At 39.2% G+C, this 25142-nt stretch overlaps 1 long non-coding RNA gene across 1 annotated transcript; it reads right to left on the bottom strand.

Moving 5' to 3' along the window:
* Positions 1 to 7419: 7419 nt before the first annotated feature.
* On the bottom strand, positions 7420 to 10298 carry LOC118396141 (uncharacterized). The gene is made up of 2 exons (XR_004828138.1): positions 9697 to 10298; positions 7420 to 7706 (listed from the first exon to the last, which is right to left on the bottom strand). It is a non-coding gene; the product is annotated as an uncharacterized LOC118396141 (long non-coding RNA).
* Between the last annotated feature and the right edge of the window lie 14844 nt (positions 10299 to 25142).

Genomic DNA, 25142 nt, shown 5'->3' with positions numbered 1-25142 from the left:
ACATGAGCTCAGTCCCTCTGGAGAGAATTTGAATATTTAAACCCAACCAAAGGACAAAGACAAAATCATTTGAATAAAATGTATTTTTGGTTTATGATCTATGCAAAGGCAAATTAATCAATGGAAAAATCATACTGTGAGATACAGTAGGATGGTTTACAGTTGTTAATGCCCCTGTCTATGGCCATTACCAGAGAATATCAACAATGTCCTTACTTCTAATTCACAATATTAATAATGTTAACTGGGTCAGGTTAGGTACTGTTGACTTTGGCAGGTTACACTTTCCCCTATCAATCTCTTGTAGTTCACTGAGTACGTTCTAGCATTGTAGCCCCCCACCCATCACCCCATCCAGCACACACAGGAACATACTTGCATGTGTTCTAATAGGCCTTGAGTCCTCTCGACTGCTTCATTTTGCCCTTTTGTGTGTGGGAGGGTAAACAGCAAGGGAGCTATGGGAGGCATTTAGCAGCAATTTCACCAGACTAAACTCTATTACAGATGGAAATTATTAATTTGTATCTGCTTTGCTTCAGCTCTACCACTTACCAAAGGGGCAAAAGTGTCATTCTATTCAATTTTTGTGTTTCTGAAGTCCCTGGGCTTAGGCATAGCCTGGGCCAGGGTTGCGAGTGTTAAATGTCAAGTCTTGTAGTGAGCTGTCAAAGAACAGAATAGGCCCTGGATGATTGATGACTGGAGAGCCTGAAACCAAAACCCCCCAATTGCAAATGCTACCTTGATCAGTCATCTTGCCCCCCACCTTCTCACCCTAATAGTTGCTCACTATTCAAGGTCAGTTTGCACACCCTGACACCCCAACTTACTGGCATCTCTGTAGGCCTCCTGACACACAAACCAACTTCATTTTTGCATGTATATGTGCAAGTCCTCTGCTGGATATATCAAACCGTTTAATCCCAATAAAGGGAGAATAATAAGGTTTTAAAAAGGCCATATATTCCCTTGTGCTTATTTCTAATTTTGGCTTGTTCTGCACTGTGCTAGCTTCTCTCTGTAGAACGAGAATCAGGCCCTGGCATTTGCGGTGGTTGGAAGAATGCAAGGAGAGGATGGGGAGGGGGTACAGAATAACTTTGAGCTCTCAAATCAGATGACAAGATTATTAATGGCCCAATGTATAACATATCTGGCTCCATGCATATTCATTGTGGAGCTGTACAGATGGGACTGCTGGCTGTGAAAACTTTCTGCTGTCTTCAACGATGAGGTCAATTGGTTTATACAGCTCTGCATTGTAATGCTTTACAGCAGACAGCTGACAGGACAGTTTCACTTCCATCATTCAAATGGTACTCTTTTAGGAATACATATTACAGTAGTAGTGGTTGTACTGGAAGCAGATGTACAAGTTCTACAAAGCATTAATTTATCAATTTCTGTAGGGCATGTTTGATCATTTTGAAAGACAAAAAATAAATAATGAAAGTTAGTGAGCTGACAAATCAGGCTTATGTTTGTTGTATGTTAAATCAGACTTATGTTTGTTGTATGTTAAATCAGACTTATGTTTGTTGTATGTTAAATCAGGCTTATGTTTGTTGTATGTTAAATCAGACTTATGTTTGTTGTATGTTAAATCAGGCTTATGTTTGTTGTATGTTAAATCAGACTTATGTTTGTTGTATGTTAAATAAGACTTATGTTTGTTGTATGTTAAATCAGACTTATGTTTTGTTTGTTGTATGTTAAATAAGTTAAATCAGACTTATGTTTGTTGTATGTTAAATCAGACTTATGCTTATGTTTGTTGTATGTTAAATCAGACTTATGTTTGTTTGTTTTATGTTAAATCAGACTTATGTTTGTTTTTTATGTTAAATCAGACTTATGTTTGTTGTATGTTAAATCAGGCTTATGTTTGTTTTATGTTAAATCAGACTTATGTTTGTTGTATGTTAAATCAGACTTATGTTTGTTTTATGTTAAATCAGACTTATGTTTGTTGTATGTTAAATCAGGCTTATGTTTGTTGTATGTTAAATCAGACTTATGTTTGTTGTATGTTAAATCAGACTTATGTTTGTTTTATGTTAAATCAGACTTATGTTTGTTGTATGTTAAATCAGACTTATGTTTGTTGTATGTTAAATCAGACTTATGTTTGTTGTATGTTAAATCAGACTTATGTTTGTTTTATGTTAAATCAGACTTATGTTTGTTGTATGTTAAATCAGACTTATGTTTGTTTTATGTTAAATCAGACTTATGTTTGTTGTATGTTAAATCAGACTTATGTTTGTTTTATGTTAAATCAGTTTGTTTGTTGTATGTTAAATCAGACTTATGTTTGTTTTTGTTAAATCAGACTTATGTTTGTTGTATGTTATCAGACTTATGTTTGTTGTATGTTAAATCAGACTTATGTTTGTTGTATGTTAAATAAGACTTATGTTTGTTTGTTTTATGTTAAATCAGACTTATGTTTGTTGTATGTTAAATCAGACTTATGTTTGTTGTATGTTAAATCAGACTTATGTTTGTTGTATGTTAAATCAGACTTATGTTTGTATTATGTTTGACTTTGTTTGTTTATGTTAAATCAGACTTATGTTTGTTGTATGTTAAATCAGACTTATGTTAAATCAGACTTATGTTTGTTGTATGTTAAATCAGACTTATGTTTGTTGTATGTTAAATCAGTTTTATGTTAAAAACTTATGTTTGTTGTATCAGACTTATGTTTGTTGTATGTTAAATCAGACTTATGTTTGTTTTATGTTAAATCAGACTTATGTTTGTTGTATGTTAAATCAGACTTATGTTTGTTTTATGTTAAATCAGACTTATGTTTGTTGTATGTTAAATCAGACTTATGTTTGTTTTATGTTAAATCAGACTTATGTTTGTTTGTTAAATGCTTATGTTTGTTGTATGTTAAATCAGACTTATGTTTGTTGTTATGTTAAATCAGACTTATGTTTGTTGTATGTTAAATCAGTTTGACTTATGTTTTGTATGTTAAATCAGACTTATGTTTGTTTTATGTTAAATCAGACTTATGTTTGTTGTATGTTAAATCAGGCTTATGTTTGTTTTATGTTAAATCAGACTTATGTTTGTTGTATGTTAAATCAGACTTATGTTTGTTTTATGTTAAATCAGACTTATGTTTGTTGTATGTTAAATCAGGCTTATGTTTGTTTTATGTTAAATCAGACTTATGTTTGTTGTATGTTAAATCAGGCTTATGTTTGTTGTATGTTAAATCAGACTTATGTTTGTTGTATGTTAAATAAGACTTATGTTAAATCAGGCTTATGTTTGTTTTATGTTAAATCAGACTTATGTTTGTTGTATGTTAAATCAGACTTATGTTTGTTGTATGTTAAATCAGACTTATGTTTGTTGTATGTTAAATCAGACTTATGTTTGTTGTATGTTAAATCAGACTTCAGTTTGTTGTATGTTAAATCAGACTTATGTTTGTTGTATGTTAAATCCAACTTCAGTTTGTTGTATGTTAAATCAGACTTATGTTTGTTGTATGTTAAATCAGACTTATGTTTGTTGTATGTTAAATCAGACTTCAGTTTGTTGTATGTTAAATCAGACTTATGTTTGTTGTATGTTAAATCAGGCTTATGTTTGTTGTATGTTAAATCAGACTTATGTTTGTTGTATGTTAAATAAGACTTATGTTTGTTGTATGTTAAATCAGGCTTATGTTTGTTTTATGTTAAATCAGACTTATGTTTGTTGTATGTTAAATCAGGCTTATGTTTGTTTTATGTTAAATCAGGCTTATGTTTGTTGTATGTTAAATAAGACTTATGTTAAATCAGACTTATGTTTGTTGTATGTTAAATCAGACTTATGTTTGTTGTATGTTAAATAAGACTTATGTTAAATCAGGCTTATGTTTGTTTTATGTTAAATCAGACTTATGTTTGTTGTATGTTAAATCAGACTTATGTTTGTTGTATGTTAAATCAGACTTATGTTTGTTGTATGTTAAATCAGACTTATGTTTGTTGTATGTTAAATCAGACTTCAGTTTGTTGTATGTTAAATCAGACTTATGTTTGTTGTATGTTAAATCAGACTTATGTTTGTTGTATGTTAAATCCGACTTCAGTTTCTTGTACGTTAAATCAGACTTATGTTTGTTGTATGTTAAATCAGACTTATGTTTGTTGTATGTTAAATCAGACTTCAGTTTGTTGTATGTTAAATCAGACTTATGTTTGTTGTATGTTAAATCAGACGTATGTCTGTTGTATGTTAAATCAGACTTCAGTTTGTTGTATGTTAAATCAGACTTATGTTTGTTGTATGTTAAATCAGACGTATGTTTGTTGTATGTTAAATCAGACTTATGTTTGTTGTATGTTAAATCAGACGTATGTTTGTTGTATGTTAAATCAGACTTATGTTTGTTGTATGTTAAATCAGACTTATGTTTGTTGTATGTTAAATCAGACTTATGTTTGTTGTATGTTAAATCAGACTTATGTTTGTTGTATGTTAAATCAGACTTATGTTTGTTGTATGTTAAATCAGACTTCAGTTTGTTGTATGTTAAATCAGACTTATGTTTGTTGTATGTTAAATCAGACTTATGTTTGTTGTATGTTAAATCCGACTTCAGTTTGTTGTATGTTAAATCAGACTTATGTTTGTTGTATGTTAAATCAGACTTATGTTTGTTGTATGTTAAATCAGACTTCAGTTTGTTGTATGTTAAATCAGACTTATGTTTGTTGTATGTTAAATCAGACGTATGTTTGTTGTATGTTAAATCAGACTTATGTTTGTCCTATGTTAAATCAGACTTCAGTTTGTTGTATGTTAAATCAGACTTATGTTTGTCCTATGTTAAATCAGACTTCAGTTTGTTGTATGTTAAATCAGACTTATGTTTGTTGTATGTTAAATCAGACTTATGTTTGTTTTATGTTAAATCAGACTTATGTTTGTTGTATGTTAAATCAGACTTATGTTTGTTGTATGTTAAATCAGACTTATGTTTGTTGTATGTTAAATCAGACTTATGTTTGTTGTATGTTAAATCAGACTTATGTTTGTTGTATGTTAAATCAGACTTATGTTTGTTGTATGTTAAATCAGACTTATGTTTGTTGTATGTTAAATCAGACTTATGTTTGTTGTATGTTAAATCAGACTTATGTTTGTTGTATGTTAAATCAGACTTATGTTTGTTGTATGTTAAATCAGACTTATGTTGGTTGTATGTTAAATCAGACTTAAGTTTGTTCTTAGTTTAGACTGACAGCATTTGTAACCTAAGAGTTTACACACCCAAAACATGGTGCTACAATGTTGTTACTGCACATGTGTGTCCTATGAAACCCATTGCGATGCAATGACCCTCCTCCCAGCAACAATTTCATCGCAGAGCACTTCTGATTAAGATATCATTGTGAACACGTCTGTGATTAAGTTCTGCCATACCATTACAATAGTTTCATTTGTTTGCCCTGGCAGGGACATGCATGGTGCTCACTGGCTGGTTAATCAGAGGGCCTCTATCCTCTTCATCAGCTGTAGTCCCACAGAATGTACAGCGAGGGAGTGTGCTCTTTATCTTCCTCTCCCCCACCGCCTCTCACTCTAGTCTTTGAGATACTATCGGAGCCCTGAAAGCGCTACCCATTCAACAGATCAAAGACGGATCTTTCGAACCTCAACATGCTGATTACAGTTCATTCTCATGCATAAGTGGTATTTAGATGTCATTAACATTGAAGAAAGAAAAATATATTATACAAAATGCATGTTTTTTCAAAAGGTCAAATTCATATATAGCCTGTTAACCTGTCATCTTCAGAAGAATTCTAGGTCTATGTCCCCACACCCCCTGTCGATGTCTTCACCATTTCATGCACCTAAGCAAAAGGCTGCTCTGCATTGTGGCTGGCTAAGCGGAAAGGGTTATGAAATCAGAGCTTTGGAAAAGCACAACACCTGCCAATCTGACCTGCAGTGACAAGCCATGCTCTTATCACTCACATTAATAACACAGAGAAACATCAAGCTAAATACCAGGCCATGCTCTGTTAACTTTTATGTGGTTAAGAATGATTGGGTTTTTGCTTCACTACACAAGATGGATCAAAGTACCTGGGAGGGACATCAGAGGCCTAGTCTCCCAATGGAGATGCTCCTCTATTTCCCTTTAATTCCAATGCATATATAAGTGTCACTGTTCCCTCCCAAAGCTATCTAAAATCTCTGCAGGTCTGTCACATACAATGTATTCCTGTGACATATATTTACACAGCGAAGAGAATTTATAGCATGGGATAAATATGTCTCTGCAGGGGACTTGTAAAACTGCTTTTGAACAATTTGACCTTATAAACCCACACTATCTATGCAATCTCTGTTTCTGGCTTTAAACCGCACAAACCATTTACACAATGAAGGCCCTACTGGCAAATTGTGTATTTTAAATATTAAATGTATGGCTTAGACTAAAGTATTTGGTGACATGAAACAAAAAGTATAAATAGAGAATTATTAAAGCATTTGTGGATGTTGTACAATTATTTGTGCATTTACAAAAGGCCTATGGCTGTATTTTTACTAACACTTGATATAACATGTAGCTGATATCTACTCCTAAACACTTCCTAAACAACTATGTGAGGAAACTAAATGTTCCACATACGTAAAAGTAATCAATGTATGTTTGGGACCATAAACAGTGTGTGGGTTTTGTTTTCCTTGAGTGTAAAGAATGTTTTATATATATTTTTAAAGTACATAAGTCAGAAGTATGCAAATGTTTGTTTACTACACCGTTCACTGGTGTCGGACTTCCTGACATTCTCTTCTTCTTTTACCTCATATTTTCTGTAGTCTGCTAACTGGTGCCAGTGAGCATTCAGGGATGTGTGTGGGCTGTACATCCATGGCTTTGGATGCACTTGCATAGAGTTCACCCAAAAGTGCCGCGCTTGTACTCTTGAAGAGCAGTGGTGTAAAGTACTTAAGAAAAACTATTTTGAAGTACTACTTAAGTCGTTTTGGGGGTATCTGTACTTTACTATTTACATTCCTAACAAAAATAATGTACTTATTTACTCCATACATTTTCCCTGACATCCAAAACTACTCATTACATTTCGATTGCTAATCAGGACAGGAAAATGGTCCAATTCACACACTTATCAAGAGTCATCCATACTGCCTCTGATCTGGGCGACTCACTAAACACAAATGCTTAGTTTGTAAATGATTGCCTAAGTTTTGGAGTGTGCCCCTGGCTATCTGTAAATGTAAAAAACAAGACAATTGTGGTGTCTGGTTTGCTTAATATAAGGAATGTGAAAATATATATACTTTTACTTTTGATACTTAAGTATATTTTAACAATTATATTTATTTGTGATACTTATATTTAAAACCAAATACTGCAAAAAAAACTTTTACTCAAGTAGAATTTTATTGGGTGACTTTCACTTTTACTTGAGTCATTTTCTTTTAAGGTATCTTAACTTTTACTCAAGTATGACAATTGGATACTTTTCCCACCACTGTTGAAGAGTCATGGTCAGAGGAGATTAACAGATGTGATCTGGCTGTGCTGGGAGAGATTTGACTGAGTGTGGTGCTGAGGTGCTGCAGAGGGCACTGCAGTCCGGAACAGGTTCAGCCCCTGCATGCTTATCTTTGGGCTCCACTGTCGACAAAACTCTCTCGGTCCCAGAGTGCTGAGAGGGGTGTAAAAAATGTGTTTACAATTCAAGGAGGTCAAGGACTTGAGGACAGATAACTATTAAGAGAATAATCCTGCCACAGCCATTCACAAGAGGGAGAAACATATGGGTGCTAGTTTTATTTGAAGCCACACATGACATCCAGAAAAATAGAAAGCCCTTTAGTTGAGTGGCTAGACATACTGTAGGTATACTGTGGTATAAATAAATACCATTATTCATAGTTTTTTAAATATTGTATGAAAAAAGGACTTTCATAAATAGCCAACATGGTATGTATTTTAACAGTTTAGTATGTATCAAAAATTCCAAATGCTAAAAACAATTGAATGGAAAGTAGATTACAATTCTCCTGGAAGTTTGTAAACAAAGACACTGCATAAACATCATGATGCTGGCCTAAAAAAACAAACATTATAGGGAGGTACCAATTTGGTGCAAAACCACACAATGTTGTTTGCATGCTTTTCAAGTCATTGAAGACACATTTAAAACATTACATTTGAACTATATTCAGAAGATGGAAATGACGATGGGATTCTCCTGTAGGAGTAGGCCAGACGAGAACATTGTATAGCACAGGGGCAAGGGGTCTTTGGGAGGCCGGGCCAGACTTAGACATGGTGTGATAATTACTCCACCTCTTACTCTCTCTGTAAGTTAGGGCTGCCCCTGACCTGCCCAGCAGTAATGGTTTCTTTCCAAACCCATTCCTCTTATGATTTTACTGTATTTAAATATAGACGAGACGGCATGTGAGCCAGCTGACCAGGGTGATAATCTCTGGACCTTGAAGTCTTTTTTCAGACATATGAGGGATCGATTACACATGGCTAGGTGAATGGGTGACAACAGCACAGTAGAGTACTTCACCTATAGATCGACAGGGCAGCTGCGGGGTTGTGGGTCATGCGATGAATTGTGTCGCCCTTCTTTGTGGCTGTGGTATGACTGACTCCGGCTCTAAGGGTAGTCACCTAGTGTGCTGCTGGATACCATTGCATCAGTGACAGGTGGTTATTACTGTATAATAACTATGTCATAGTTATTGTGTGATAAAACATGAATAGCTTAAGGTAAAATAAAGACAGGGTGAGAAGAAACGTTGCATTTCCAAAATGCACTTGGTTTGATCAGACAAAGAGGAAAGTGAAAATACATGCCAATGAAGGCCAATGTCATTTTACAGTTTCTTTCCCGAGGTTGACAGCCATGACTGACATCTCCCCCAGAAGCTTGGTGACCTCCATTCGTGCCTGAACCTTTCCAAACATACTTTCTTTACATTGTTCCAGGGGTTAGAAATGTGAAGCAGCTGTTTCCCCACATGTATTTTCCGACTCCCTTCTCTCTGGATTTGACCAAATATGAGAATGGACCTAAGTGTCATGTCTGGAGGATGTACATGTAGCTAGGGGTACATGTAGCTAAAGCTAGCTAGTATGTTGTCCCCTCGAATTTCTAGCTAGCTAACTGTAGCTAACAACGGCTAGCTAGCAGCATATCAAAATCAGGTTGGTTCAGGCACTGTAACCTACACTGAGTGTACATAACATTTGAAATACCTGCTCTTTTCATGACAAAGACTGACCAGGTAAATCCAGTTGAAAACTAAAATCCTTTATTGATATCACCTGTTAAATCTTCTTTGATCGGTATAGATGAAGGGGAAGAGACAGGTTAAATAAGGATTTTTAAGCCTTGAGACAACTGAGACAAGGATTGTGATATTCAGAGGGTAAATGGACAAAACAAAAGATTTGCAAGTGCCTTTGGATGGAGTATGATAGTAGGTGCCAGGCACACCGGTTTGAGTGTGTCAAGAATTGCAACGCTGCTGAATTTTTCATGCTCAACAGTTTCCTATGTGTATGTAGAATGGTCCACCACCCAAAAGATATTCAGCCAACGTGACACAGTTGTGTCACATTGGCTGGATATCTTTTGTAGTCAACATGCTCTCAACGCTTTGTAGAGTACATACCCTGACAAATTGCGGCTTCAGTGCTTGAAGATCTTTGTGTAAAACTTATTCAGTTTGTGTTGCAGTCAAACGTGCTCTTCAGGAAACCATCTGACATATTATTCCATATATCAGCACCCTGGCCATATTTTGGCTCTGTATTTAATCCATTGAAGTGCACCCCTCACTTTATTACCTGACATTGAGGTTCTGAACCTGGCTTTGTGCTGACCCTTCATTCAGCTCGCCACACTCATCTCTCGCTGCCTTGACATTGATGTCAGTGAAACTTACAAGGCTCCCTTTCCTATGTCAGAGAATCCTAAGAGCAGGGTAGCTTTACCCTGATAATGACAACAGATATAGAAGTCTTTAGTCCAGCAGGTTCACCTGGGACCGCAATCAAAACGAACAATCAAATAGCAATTCCATGGAGGTAGGTGATCCATGTTGTGATATGTGGATTGGTTGAATTGAATTCACAAAAGTCACAGAAAAAATAGTTTGTAACAATGTAGCAGTAACAATGCAGGACTTAGTAGAAATGAAACAACCTTAATTTCCTCCAGTACTTCTGTGGAGAGTGTCTGGAGAGAGTCTGGAGGAGGAGCAAGAGGAGCAAGAGGAGGTGGAGGAGAAGTAAAATGGTTATCTGTAGCACATCGTTTTATTGGATGTCTGCGGAAAAAAAGGACACAACTGTTGGTGACTGGACCAGCCTTAGCAACGCTGTACAAGGAGAGAAAAGAAGGCTGCAGTAGCTGGTACTTTAAAGTGTCAGGGCCTTTGTAGCCATGACTAGTTTATGATGCTGATGTCAAGCATCCCACTCAATGAGGCCTTTGTCCCTGGCCGAGACCAGGGCAGTGGGAAAACTGCCCACTCTTAGTCTGCAGGCCCATCCATCTTTCTGTGAGGCCTTACCGTCCCCTTTGCACCAAAACGCTTGTGTATTAAACATCTCTTGGCTTAATGTGCTGGAATATTGGCTTGCATTTTTATTGGGGGAGGCCAGCTAAATGAAAGCAAAGCAACTCAGGGAGGGCAGAAAAGGACGAGAAAAATATCTCGAGCTGTGATCTGGGAGGGCAGGCCCTCAAGACTTGTATCCTGTGACCTCAATAAAAGACAAACTCCTATCTGACACACCATATATGATATTGTCCTCTGGCAGAGTCTAGTTCCATCCGTTAATCACTACAGTCATAACCAGCAGTTGTTACTGTAGAAGTATTGACCCGGTCATGATGTCTGTATGAGAACAGATATAAATCTAAGAGAACACCAGTGAAGGTTGAAGCAGCAGAAGAAAAATGTTGTTTTGTTACCCCTACAATCAAGGGTTACATCTTATGCTAAATTCATGAGCACAATATTGTTTGTAATACTACAACAACAGGCTCAACTAACCCCAGTCTTTTGCTGCAATAACAGGCCTTCTCAGTTTGAGCATGTGGGTTTCATCAATGTGCCGGTGTCAACTGGTAGCCATCATTGTTCTTGATGTGAAGGCTAAGTCAAACATGGGTATGGAACACATCAGTCCAATCAATGAGCCTGGAGTGACTGACCTACTGGACATGTTTATGGATGTGGGAGGCTAATTAGGAGTGTCTTCCCAGGGTCTGAGAGAGAAGCTCACAGAACAGCTGGTCAGCGCTGGACCCTTGTCCTTGGGTCAAATTTGTGGCAGGCCGTCACAGACAGTGACACAGCTATAAGTCTACAGAGACCAATTTACTTAATGGCTAGCCCTGAGGCTGGGGACTCCCTAGTATCTCTTCACTTGGCCACTTGTAGATGACACTGGGGAGCCCAAGTGATCAACTATGCAGAGAAGGTTTACATATGGGCTTTGTTGATTTCAATGTGTTTAAGGTACAATCACATTTTACTGTAAAGGTATAGTTTGGAAAATTATTTAAACTTCACAACTCAAACCATTATTCGTATTCAATACGGTATACTGTACTTTTTGGGAAAATGCTCGCAAAATTAGACCCCATCCAAGAGTTAAGAAATGGTAAATAGTAAACCAACCTGTATGCAACCAAAATAAGGATTTGTTTCTAAAGTGAGAAAAGCTTCCCGTGAATAGTCCTCAAGCAAACAGTCCTTCAGGATACTAAATCAAACATTGGTTATTAACATCCAATAATCCTAACCATAGGTTTTTCCTGTCAGTGCCCCAAGAGTGAAAAAAAGTCTCTAAACACGCAGATGTTACAGTAACATGGCAAAAAAAATCAGGCCCAAACGTGACCTCTGACCCTGCCTGTCAGCTGATCCAGCATAGCGTCTTTTGAAATAGACTCCCTACTTCTATAAATTACCACATTTTCCCACCATATCCCTCCATTCATGTTGTCCGGCACTGGCCATTCTCCAGTGGGAGGCCTGCGGTCAACGAATACTGATGGCACAGTTGCCGAAATCTGTCCCCTTGGGTTCAAAAAGGTCACAAGGGCTCACACCAGGGTCAGGGCCTGTCTTTATATCTCTTCCCACCAAAGGCTTTGTGATGAATAGGGAGCCCCAGGAAACAAAAGCTTTCACTAAAGACAAGCAACTGAGCTCTATACATCAGTGTTTCTACTCGCTGCAACCCTCCCCTGCAAAAAACTCACTTTCTAATGGAGGATGGAGGGAAAATAAGATCCACAAAGAGGTCCCAAAGAAATAAGTGAAGAAAAGGAAATAAAGCATGGTGGGACTAGTTAATGACTTGACAGGCAACCCACAATCATCATTGGATCAGTCACTGGAAAAAATAACACATTGGGGACAAAGCCATGCATAACTTTCTATTTTGGAAAGTGCATGGGGACCTAAGCACTTAGGGGGAAATGCCTAAGCGCTTAGGGTGGAATTCCGACCCGAGTTAAGCGTGCTTAAATGGAACGTAATTCATGTTTTATGCACATTTGTCTCTATGTGTAATGGCCGTTGGTGGAAGAAGGTATATGTTCATCATTTTATTAATGGAACTGAACACTGATTAACAAAACAACAAAAGAGAACAACCGAAACAGCTCCGTCAGGTGCAAAACACACTAAACAGAAAATAACTACCCACAAAACCCATGTGGGCAAGAGCTACCTAAGTATGGTTCTCAATCAGAGACAACGATAGACAGCTGTCCCTGATTGAGAACCATACCCGGCCAAAAACAAAGAAATACAAAAACATAGAAAAAGGAACATAGAATGCGCACCCCCTAGTCACACCCCGGCCTAACGAAAATAGAGAATAAAAGCCTGTCTATGGCCAGGGCGTGACACTATGTGTATTCTGACTTTGAATATAAGCTTGAGAATAGCATGTTATTCACCGGCTATTCGTTTGGGGTGGTGATCGAATAAATGAAGATGTGGCTATAGACACGCCACTCCAGACTTTCCCATAAGTCGGGTTGTTGACTGAGACACATATACACACTCTTTAATAAACCCTGTGTGTTCCTTAGATACCCTTGTTTCAAAGTCACTGACATATATACTTCTAACCATGGTAGCCAAAATAATAGGCAAGTGGGCATTTTTATACATGGCTTTGAGATCATACCCCCAAGACATGATAACGTCTCATAATTTACCAATAACAGGGGAGGTTAACATGTCTTGTGGGCAGTGGCGATTTTAGCATGTAAACCGTGGTGGGGCAAAGCACAAAATATAGCACTGAACAATACATGAATTGCACTATAATGATGACAAACGGTGCCCACAAACTGTTAAGGCCTACATAAAGCTATCCCAACAGCAGAGTTACAACCCCTTACCACTACTACACATGGCTATCAGTGGAGCCTTGTCTGGCAGCGAAACAGTTTGTTCAGCCTCGTTTACTGCCTTTTTAAAAACATAGCTGATTTCTACTGACAATTGAGTATAACAGAACTCATATGGCAGGCAAAAACCTAAGGAGAAATCATAACAGGAAGTGAGAAATCTGAGGCTGGTATGTACTCAACACAGTTCCCATTGAATTCCGCTTGAGATATTGATGTTGCACTTCCTAGGGCTTCCACTAGATGTCAACCGTCTATAGAAATTTGATTGAGGCTTCTACTTTGTTGTGGGACTGAATGACAGCAGAATCAGGTGTCTGGCAGTCAGACATTTTCTGGTCACGCGCATTGCACATGATGGTGACCTGCGTTCCATGGCTCCTGAAAACACAAAGGAATACTCCAAAGGTTGGAACTTTATTGAAGATGAATGTTAAAAACATCCTAATGATTGATTCTGTACTTAGTTTGAAATGTTTCTTTGGACTGTAATATAACTTTTTGAAGTTTTTGTCCGACGTAACGCTGACCAGAACGAGAGTTTGGATATGTATACCAAACGCGCTAACAAAAGTAGCTAATTGGACCTAAATAACGGACATTATCGAACAAATCAATCATTTATTGTGGACCTGGGATTCCTTGGAGTGCATTCTGATCATCAAAGGTAAGGGAATATTTAGCATGTAATTTATGGCTTATGTTGACTACAACATGGCGGCTATTTTGACGTGATTGTTCTGAGCGCCGTCTCAGATTATTGCATGGTTTGCTTTTTCAGTAAAGTTTTTTTGAAATCTGACACAGCGGTTGCATTAAGGACAGGTATATATATAATTCCATGTGTATAACCTGTATTATCATCTACATTTATGATGAGTATTTCTGTTGAATCAATGTAGCTATGCAAAATCACTGGATGTTTTTGGAACTAGTGAATGTAAACTCAGATTTTTTTATATAAATATGAACTTTATCAAACAAAACAAACATGTATTGTGTAACATGAAGTCCTATGAGTATCATCTAATGAAGATCATCAAAGGCTAGTGATTAATTGTATCTCTATTTGTGGTTTTTGTGACTCCTCTCTTTGGCTGGAAAAATGGCTGTGTTTTATTGTGATTAGGTGCTGACCTAACATAATCGTTTGTTGAGCTTTCGCCGTCAATCCTATTTGAAATCGGACTCAGTGGTGGGATTAACAACAATAATATATTTAAAACAGTATAAAATACATGTATGTTTGAGGAATTTTAATTATGAGATTTCTGTTGTTTTGAATTTTGCGCCCTGCACTTTCAGCGGCAGTTGTCATAGCATCCCGGTAACGGGATTGCAGCCCAAAGATGATTAATCGGATGGAGTCAATTTAACTATTTGTTCAGCACTTTTGAAATGTACAGCAACAGAATTCAGATCATGGACCGTTCTTACAATGTTCTCCCTGTACACCAAGTCAGAACCCCCATTGATCCTCAACACGGGGGCCCCACAAGGGTGCGTTCTGAGCCCTCTCCTGTACTCCCTGTTCACCCACGACTGCGTGGCCACGCACGCCTCCAACTCAATCATCAAGTTTGCGGACGACACAACAGTGGTAGGCTTGATTACCAACAACGACGAGACGGCCTACAGGGAGGAGGTGAGGGCCCTCGGAGTGTGGTGTCAGGAAAATAACCTCACACTCAACGTCAACAAAACTAAGGAGATGATTGTGGACTTCAGGAAACAGCAGAGGGAACACCCCCCTATCCACATCGATGGTACAGTAGTGGAGAGGGTAGCAAGTTTTAAGTTCCTCGGCATACACATCACAGACAAACTGAATTGGTCCACTCACACTGACAGCGTCGTGAAGAAGGCGCAGCAGCGCCTCTTAAACCTCAGGAGGCTGAAGAAATTCGGCTTGTCACCAAAAGCACTCACAAACTTCTACAGATGCACAATCGAGAGCATCCTGGCGGGCTGTATCACCGCCTGGTACGGCAACTGCTCCGCCCTCAACCGTAAGGCTCTCCAGAGGGTAGTGAGGTCTGCACAACGCATCACCGGGGCAAACTACCTGCCCTCCAGGACACCTACACCACCCGATGTTACAGGAAGGCCATAAAGATCATCAAGGACATCAACCACCCGAGCCACTGCCTGTTCACCCCGCTATCATCCAGAAGGCGAGGTCAGTACAGGTGCATCAAAGCTGGGACCGAGAGACTGAAAAACAGCTTCTATCTCAAGGCCATCAGACTGTTAAACAGCCACCACTAACATTGAGTGGCTGCTGCCAACACACTGACATTGACATTGACCCAACTCCAGCCACTTTAATAATGGGAATTGATGGGAAATGATGTAAATATATCACTAGCCACTTTAAACAATGCTACCTTATATAATGTTACTTACCCGACATTATTCATCTCATATGCATACGTATATACTGTACTCTATATCATCGACTGCATCCTTATGTAATACATGTATCACTAGCCACTTTAACTATGCCACTTTGTTTACTTTGTCTACATACTCATCTCATATGTATATACTGTACTCGATACCATCTACTGTATGCTGCCCTGTACCATCACTCATTCATATATCCTTATGTACATATTCTTTATCCCCTTACACTGTGTATAAGACTGTAGTTTTGGAATTGTTAGTTAGATTACTTGTTGGTTATCACTGCATTGTCGGAACTAGAAGCACAAGCATTTCGCTACACTCGCATTAACATCTGCTAACCATGTGTATGTGACAAATAAAATTTGATTTGATATGATTTGAATAAAGGGGGCATATAAGCAGAAAATTAAAGCTCTTACAATATTCGTTGACTACTTTTCTCCAAAACTGGTTATAGGCTACATATGCACCACTAAGTCAGAACAGTAGGCAAAATTCAGAGGTGAAAATAGACCAAATTATTAGGGTGAGGCACATGGGCTACTAACAGCTTACTACACAACACACACGTAGTATTACTTTCTTAGCTACAGTATACAGCTTAGCTGGCATATTACATCATTTATGCAGTGACATACAAGACATTTTTGGACTGTCCTACGTGTACTGTGCTCACTTGAACATTAAGGTGGCGCAACAGTCCTTTGTGGGCAAATTTTGTCATCAAAATCTGGCATTCTCTGGAGTTATGGTGCTTTCAAGACAACTGGGATCTCAAAAAAAAAGGTTGAATCACGATCTTCAAGTCATAGCTCTAGAAAGAGGCAAGAGTTCCGTATTTGGATAAAAGTTCAAAACATATTTTTCCAGTCGTAACATATTTGTCTTGAACTCACTAAAGTCAGATTTAACAGTTGTTTTGAGCGCGGCACAAATCGTACTACATTGACAGCATGAAAAACGTTGAATATTTATCCTTTTAAACTAGGAAAAGAGACCCTTAATCTTAGACTTGGGACCACACAGCCACTTCACTGAATAGATGGACGGGCATTACTAATGTAACTCTATGGCAGCACACAAGGGGCTTGAATTTTCTAGCTATACCCTTAGACTTGGCAGTGATGTAGTGTCCCCATGAGTGACAGAACACTGAGCCAATGTAAACAATGTAATATATATGTATACATATATATACATACGTATATAGGCAACACATCTGGGTAGGCTGCTACACTGATCTGCTACACTGATCCTCAACACTGGGGCCCCTCAAGGGTGCATGCTTTGTCCCCTTCTGAACTCCATGGTTCACCATGACTTCATGGCCAAGCACGACTCCAACTCCATCATTAAGTTTGCTGACGACACAACAGTGGTAGGCCTGATCACTGAAAATGATAAGACAGCCTATGGGGAGGAGGCCAGAGACCTGGCAATGTGGTGCCAGGACAACAACCTCTCTCTCATTATGAGCAAGACAAAGGAGCTGATCGTGAACTACAGGAAAAGGAGGGCCGAACAGGCCCCCATTTACATCGACTGGACTGAAGTGGAGCGGGTCGAGAGTTTCAAGTTCCTTGGTGTCCACATCACCAACAAACTATTGTGGTCCAAACACACCAAGACAGTTGTGACGAGGGCATGAAGAGAGCATTTCCCCCTTAGGAGACTGAAAAGATTTGTCATGGGTCCTCAGATCCTCAAAAGGTTCTACAGCTGCACCAACGAGTGCATCACCGCCTGTTATGGCAACTGCTCGGCATCTGACTGTAAGGCGCTACAGATTGTCGTGCGCACGGTCCAGTATATCACTGGGGCCAAGCTTCCTGACATCCAGGACCTATATACTAGGCGGTGTCAGATGAAGGCCCAAAACATTGTCAAAGACTCCAGTCACCCAAAGTCACAGTTCTCTCTGCTACTGCACGGCAAGCTATACCGGAGTGCCAAGTCTAGAACCAAAAGACTCCTTAACAGCTTCTACCCCCAAGCCACAAGACTGCTGAACAACTAAACTAATCAAATGGCCACCCGAACAAATGCCCCCCTTTGTTTTTACACTGCTGCTACTCACTGTTTATTATCTATGCATAGTCACTTGACTCGGTACCGGTATCCCCTGTAAAAAGCCTCGGTACTGTAATGTACATTTCTTGTTACTATTGGAATGATTACATTTTATTATATTTTTTTATTTAGTTAATTTAGTAAATATTTTATTAACTATTTCTTGAACTGCATTGTTGGTTACGGGCTTGTAAGTAAGCATTTCACAGTAAGGTTTACACCTCTTTTATGCGGCGCATGTGACATACAATTTGATTTGTTTAGATTTTGGGAGGTTCCCGCTATCTTGCAAATATCTTGCATTTTTTGGTTGAGCTGAGGTCAATGACAAAGGCCTCTTTCACACCCTGAGAAGTAACTGAAAACCCATCTCCTCTCCGCACACTGACGTGACCCCTGAGCCCAAGTGCAAAGTTAACGTGCAGTAGTATCCTTTACCTTAGATAACTAAGGATTTTTACTGTAGTGTCCAGTGTGCTACATTTGGACAATCTTGTAGAGACCCTCTACATGTGATGAAGTATTTCAAGAAAGATATTGCGTGTTCCGGACTAGGTTATCTAATACACCATCAATAGTCCACCTAGTACAAGGCTTCGTAATAAAAACACTTTTTCCTCCTCAACTTGTTTTCCCTGCCATTGCATTTGACCCTTGTAAAATAGTATCAGCAAACTAATAACCAAGCTTGCCTCTAATCTATTGCCTGTGTTCCCCTCTCCTCCTTTAATGTGTTGCAGATTCCAGAGGTTAAAACCAGAAGAGATTTTGGGCAAATGGCATCTGGCTTAAGTTCACAGTCAGGGGGCTCAGTGGGTGAAAGGTTGAATAACTCCAAGGAAAGTAGTGGCCATTTCAGAGGGGAGATGTTTAATAGGTTTAGACTCTAGTTCTCTATGTTTTAGCCAGATACTACTCCAGGCTCCCTCTAATCCGTGCCTGTGTTATGTATGACACTTTAATGTTTAGCACTTGATTATTTCATTCACTAAGCATACCTTTTTGATTGAGCACAGGTGTGTTACTGTATGCACTCAATCAACCATAACTACAATTAGAATTTCTATCACTTAATTACATCTGGAAAGCCTTTACCTTAAACTATGTGTGACAATATTACTTTTTGATTATTCATGATAATCTGTTGATTATTTTGCTATGTTTAGTTGTAAGAATATTTGTATTTGGTATGATTCAGAAATGTGTTGCTTAAAACATTCCATGGGTTCTATTTTCAGATATATATGTTTTACTAAACGTAAATGCTAAAGGTTTAATTGCTAAGGGGTACAGATTTTTGCAGAGTTCAAAATGCATGTGTGAAGCAGAACATATACTTTTCTTTTAAATTAGGCGTTGAGGCTGGGAGAGAGGGGCAGGAAAATCTGTGGAATTACTGGTTGATTTTAACCAGATGATTGCTCCAGTTGGACACCAGAGAGTTTTCATTAGGGGCTCTAATTTACAAGCCTCCCTCTGCATTCCAGCAGATGGACAAACTTCCCCAGGTCTTAAAGATCCTTCTCTTAGGCCATGGTGCACGTCAGAATGCTCACAAATAGACAAACGAATCACCCCAAAATGGTTTGGTTTAGAGTAACTACTGCATACTTCCATGGTAGCAACATAGGCAATAACATCCTTGACACTGAATTTCATACAGTGGAATGCAATGGCCTCTGTTATCAGCTCACATGCGACATAATACTTCCTTGAGTTATGGCAGCAGTGTTGCTTGTTATATGACCTTCACATCTCACGCATGTCCTCCTAAAGGACTCAAGATAATCTCCCCTTGAAGACCAGTGTGTTTCTCTAAACATCATAAAACAGAGTAGGAGCCATTGTCAATTTGACACCTTTCCACTCTCTGAGACCTCAATGTTGTCTTTAAATCGAATTCCTATTCGTTTTTTATGGGACAGGTTAACCATCACATTTTGAGAAGATTCTGGTTGATCTGTATCAATGAATTGAAACCTTTCACATACCTTTGATACCTATTAGTCTCTCAGTGTAGCCTCTTAGTTAAATCAAGAAACTCATTGGTCAAAATTGCAACCAGCAGTCTAAACAAGAGAGACTGCTTAGTGACAGCCCCAAGTCTGGTTAACGTTCTAATCCCACCATTATTTTTCCAGCACAATAAATCAATTCTCTACAACTGTTATTTTGGGAATGACCTTTGATCTCTTTCAAAAAAAGGTTAACTCACCCAGTATGAATTGTAAAAAGTGGGCAGCTATACAAGCACAATCAATTTCCCCAATGTAAGTGTTAGCGGGCTGTAGGTTGCATCAAAGCTTGCCTCAGATGTCTGGAAATGCAGATTTAGTTCATAAAATTGTCTGGTTCAGCTAATAGCTGTGAACATTTAGCATTAGCATAACATGATAATTTGATGACATATTCTTCCTCCAACAAATAGTTTTCCTCTGGACATATGTTTGTCAAATATTTTACCTGCTATAGGCTATCACAAGTCATACTCAGTGAAACAATCATACTTGACTTGATTTCTTTAAAAAACAAACATGGTAGTCTACAGTAGATCTCTTAATTAACAGTTAACAGATATGATACTGTACCTTCAACATCTAAAACGCTGAATTGTCATTCTAGTTGAACATCCCTTGAAATTCCTCAGTTTTATGACATTATTCATTTAGCAGGGGGATTGGGACTAAATGGGGTTGTCATTGTTTCCAGTCCATTACCAGAAAATGTCTGGGTAAATGAAGCCACAGGTTTCCAGTCACGTAAACTATCACGTACTTGTACATATGTTTGGAAACACTTAACAGAGGGTTCGATGCAGTGCAGCCATGTGCTTGTGCTAATGATTGGTTGAGAGGAGGGACCACTGTGAGCTAGGCCCCATGGTGCTGCTTAGCTCTCTCTTTTGGATGCCGGGTCATGTGTGATTAAGATGTTTGTGTTACCTGGTGCCTTGCTGAGAAACGTTCCCTTGGTGTTTTTTTGTCCCATCCACCTCATCTGTTAGTGGCCATTAATGGCGCTTTTCCACTGCAGGGACATGCCGGGCCGTAAATATCACATTTCCTGTATAATTTCCATTTGTCCATTGCCCGCTTGATTCCGGGAACCAAGCTGGATATTTGGTGGGTGAGATTACAAATGTCCGTAATCAATAATTGGCACCACGCAATGATGTCACAGTGTTACGTATCCAGAGGCAGCTGGATTCTTCCACCAGGAATGAAAAGGTCTTCAAAACAATATTGGTTACGTTACCCGAAATGGTAATTCATTGGTCAGTAAGGCAGTTCAGGAAAAATATGAAGAAACACGAACAAGAGTATAAAAAGATAAAAGACCACCACAAAAGTGGATCAGACCGCAAAGCACAATGGTGGTTCGACACCATCTATGCTGTGATATGATGCAGACCAGGAATGTCTAGTCAGGGGACGCTGGATTCGACATCACCGACAGTGATATTGGAAGCCATATTGACACTGAGCAGAGATGATCAGCATGGTAATACATTGTCTTCAGCGTAGCTAGCTGTAGCGTGTGAGAGTGAGCACTGTGCAAACCAGGGTTGATAACTTGCCATATAAACATCCATAGAAGGCCAAAGCTGTGGACTGACTTTACATTATGCAAACAAACATTTTCAGATGACATTCCTGAACGTACGGACTCAGAGGAAGCTGTTTGCTTGAATGGTGAAGCCATCCCTAGGCGCCAAGGGTCCATTCTCGGTCAGTAAACAGATCAATATCAATTGATTGTCATGTTCACTTGTTCAGCCATAATCACATAATTTAGCTGTCTTCATCAGGGGTGAGCAATCTTATCCATAGAGGGTTGTTGTCATGACAGGGTTATGAGATAATTCAAGGAGACAGTGTGGATCTAGAAATTTAAATATTAAACTGTCACACTGATTCAATGAATCATATTCTGACCCAATACCTTTCTTTTTTTCGCCATTGGTGTATCTGATTGCTAGATCTGATTGGTCCCACACTGGTCTTTGCTGAATAAGATTTAATACATTTGATATACAATACATGGTTGGAAAACACAAATGCACTCACACTGACTGCCCTCATGTTTGCTTTAGAGTCTGTACCTTATCATTTCTGTACTGTACATGTCATAACTTCTGTCTATATATTTTCCCAGGGAAGACCAAATACTATGCGAGCACTGCCAGTGAATACCTGAACTTCATGAGGGAGACCGAGGCCTCATACCTGGAGACACTTGAGGCCGAGATTCAGCTACGAAGGATCAGCACTTCAATCAGCTATGTGACGATTAGGTCGAAGCCAGTATAGCAGAAAGGGCAGCCAGGGAGGCTGAGATGGCCCAGACCACCTAATTTAAAAACAGCTTCTTAACTGTATTTGTCCAGGCCATAAGAGGACGTCATACACCAAAAGCAGACATGTCACTAGACTAAACTAGCTGAAGTTCTTACGTAAAATAGTTTTTTTTTATTATTCAGCACCAGGTGAATATTCAGGTGTCACAGGAAGGCCAAGACGATCATCAAAGACTTCAGCCACCCAAGCCACAGCATGTTCACCCCGCTACCATCTAGAACCGATCGCTGCAGCTGTACATAGTCTATCGGTAAATAGCCCACCCATTTTTACCTACCTCATCCCCATACTGTTTTTATTTATTTACTTTTCTGCTCTTTTGCACACCAATATCTCTACCTGAACATGACCATCTGATCATTTATCACTCCAGTGTTAATCTGCAAAATTGTAATTATTCGCCTACCTCCTCATGCCTTTTGCACACAATGTATATAGACTCCCCTTTTTTTCTACGGTGTTATTGACTTGTTAATTGTTTACTCCATGTGTAACTCTGTGTTGTCTGTTCACACTGCTATGCTTTATCTTGGCCAGGTCGCAGTTGCAAATGAGAACTTGTTCTCAACTAGCCTACCGGTTAAATAAAGGTGAAATAAAAAAATAAATAGAAGGCGACGACAGTATATCAAAGCTGGAACTGAGAGACTGAAAAACAGCTTCTATCTTCAAATCAAATCAAAATCAAATCTGTTAAATAGTCCCCACTGGCCAGCCTCCGCCCAGTACACTGCTCTGAACTTTGTCACTGTTACTAGCTGGCTACCACCTGGTACTCACGCCTGCGACTTAGAGATTGCACATCTGTACATAGTCAATGAACACTGGTCACTTTAATAATGTTTACATACTGTTTTATATTTACAGTATATACTGTATTCCAGTCATGGCTCATTCTACGTAACTACTGCTGTACACACTGTGGCAGACGGCAGGGAGAGGTGAGGGGAGTGGTGATTGAAGGGAGATATCTTGCAGCCCGCTGGCTCCTCCCCGAACCTTATATGGACTTCCTGCCCCAACGAGGCAAGCCTGTGGAGCATTAAGCCATGGAGTGCTTGGGGATAAAAAAGGAAGCAGGCTGCACAAACAGGAAGAGGACTGAGAGGGAAACCTGTGTTATGGAGAGGAGTTCAAAGAGAGAGAATTATCTGTGTGATTATCCATTGTGACCTGGACTGTCTGACTACCCCACTGTGTACCAAGCCTGTTTGGCTGATGGCCCGAGTTTTAGGATTACCCCTGGAGAACGGAACGGACAACGAGAACGGATTGTGAACTGTGAACTGGTTGCCAGAAATCCCCCCTTTTCCCCAGTATGCAAATCTCCCTAATAAATTCTCGATTTGTATTCTAGTTGTGTTTTGTGTGCGTGTTTGGTTATTGAATTTGGTGATGTGGAAACCCCACCCCCTTGAGCCTGCACATTTGGTGAAGAACGCGGGCACCCCAAACCAAGCTCAATAACTAAACAGACGCGGAGCGCAATGGAAGCATTGGTGAAACAGCTGGTGGAGGCGAACATAGCGCAGCAGGCTATGCATCGGGAGCTGCTGGAGGAACAGCGTCAGCAGACCGCTCTCCTGTGAGCTGAACTTAGCCAGCTGACAGCCGCCCAGATGAGAAACAAAGTAATTGACATATATCAGTCTGGAAAAGGTTACAAAGCCATTTCTAAAGCTTTGCGACTCCAGCGAACCACGGCGAGAGCCATTATCCACAAATAGAAAACATTTGGAACAGTGGTGAACCTTCCCAGGAGTGGCCGGCCTACCAAAATTACCCCAAGAGCTCAGCGACGACTCATCCAAGCGCTCACAAGAGAACCCACAACAACATCTAAAGAACTGCTGGACTCACTTGCCTCAGTTAAGGTCAGTGTTCATGACTCAACCATAAGAAAGAGACTGGGCAAAAATGGCATCCATGGCAGAGTTCCAAGGCAAAAACCACTGCTGACCAAAAATAACATAAAGGCTCGCCTCACTTTTGGAAAAAAACATCTTGACTGACGGGACAAAAGTTGAACTTTTTGGAAGGTGTGCGTCTCGTTACATCTGGTGGAAAAGTAACATAGCATGTCAGAAAAAGAACATCATACCAACAGTCAAATATGGTGGTGGTAGTGTGATGGTCTGGGGCTGCTTTGTTGCTTCAGGACCTGGACGACTTTCTGTGATTGATGGAACGATGAATTCTGCTCTATACCAAAAAATCCTGAAGGAGAATGTCCGGCCATCAGTTTGTGACCTCAAGCTGAAGCAAACTTGGGTTCTGCAGCAGGACAATGATCCAAAACACACCAGCAAGTCCACCTCTGAATGTCTTTAAAAAAAATGGTTTTGGGGTGGCCTAGTCAAAGTCCGGACTTGAATCAGATTGAGATCCTGTGGAGAGACCTTAAAAAGGCGGTTCATGCTCGAAAACCCCCCAATGTGGCTGAAATAAAACAATTCTGCAAAGAAGAATGGGCCAAAAGTCTTCCACGGCGATGTGAAAGACTCATTGCCAGTTATCGCAAATGCTTGATTGCAGTTGTTGCTGCTGAGGGTGGCACAACCAGTTATTAGGTTTAGGGGGTAATTACTTTTTCACGTAGGGCCATGAAGGTTCGGATAGCTTTTTTCCATTAATAAATAAAATCATCACTTAAAAACTGCATTTTGTTTTTACTTGGGTTATCTTTGTGTAATATTTACATTTGTTTGATGATCTGAAACATTTAAGTGTGACAAATGTGCAAAAAAAAAGAAATCAGGAAGGGGGCAAATACTTTTTCACACTACTGTAAATTTCCACGCTCTCCCGTTCGAAACTAAAAAGTTAGTGCAGAAGATCT

Source organism: Oncorhynchus keta, chromosome 17 (assembly GCF_023373465.1).
Source record: "Oncorhynchus keta strain PuntledgeMale-10-30-2019 chromosome 17, Oket_V2, whole genome shotgun sequence".
NCBI lineage: Eukaryota > Metazoa > Chordata > Actinopteri > Salmoniformes > Salmonidae > Oncorhynchus > Oncorhynchus keta.
Note: the sequence above shows the minus strand (reverse complement) of the source record. Positions and strands in the feature narration are given on the sequence as shown.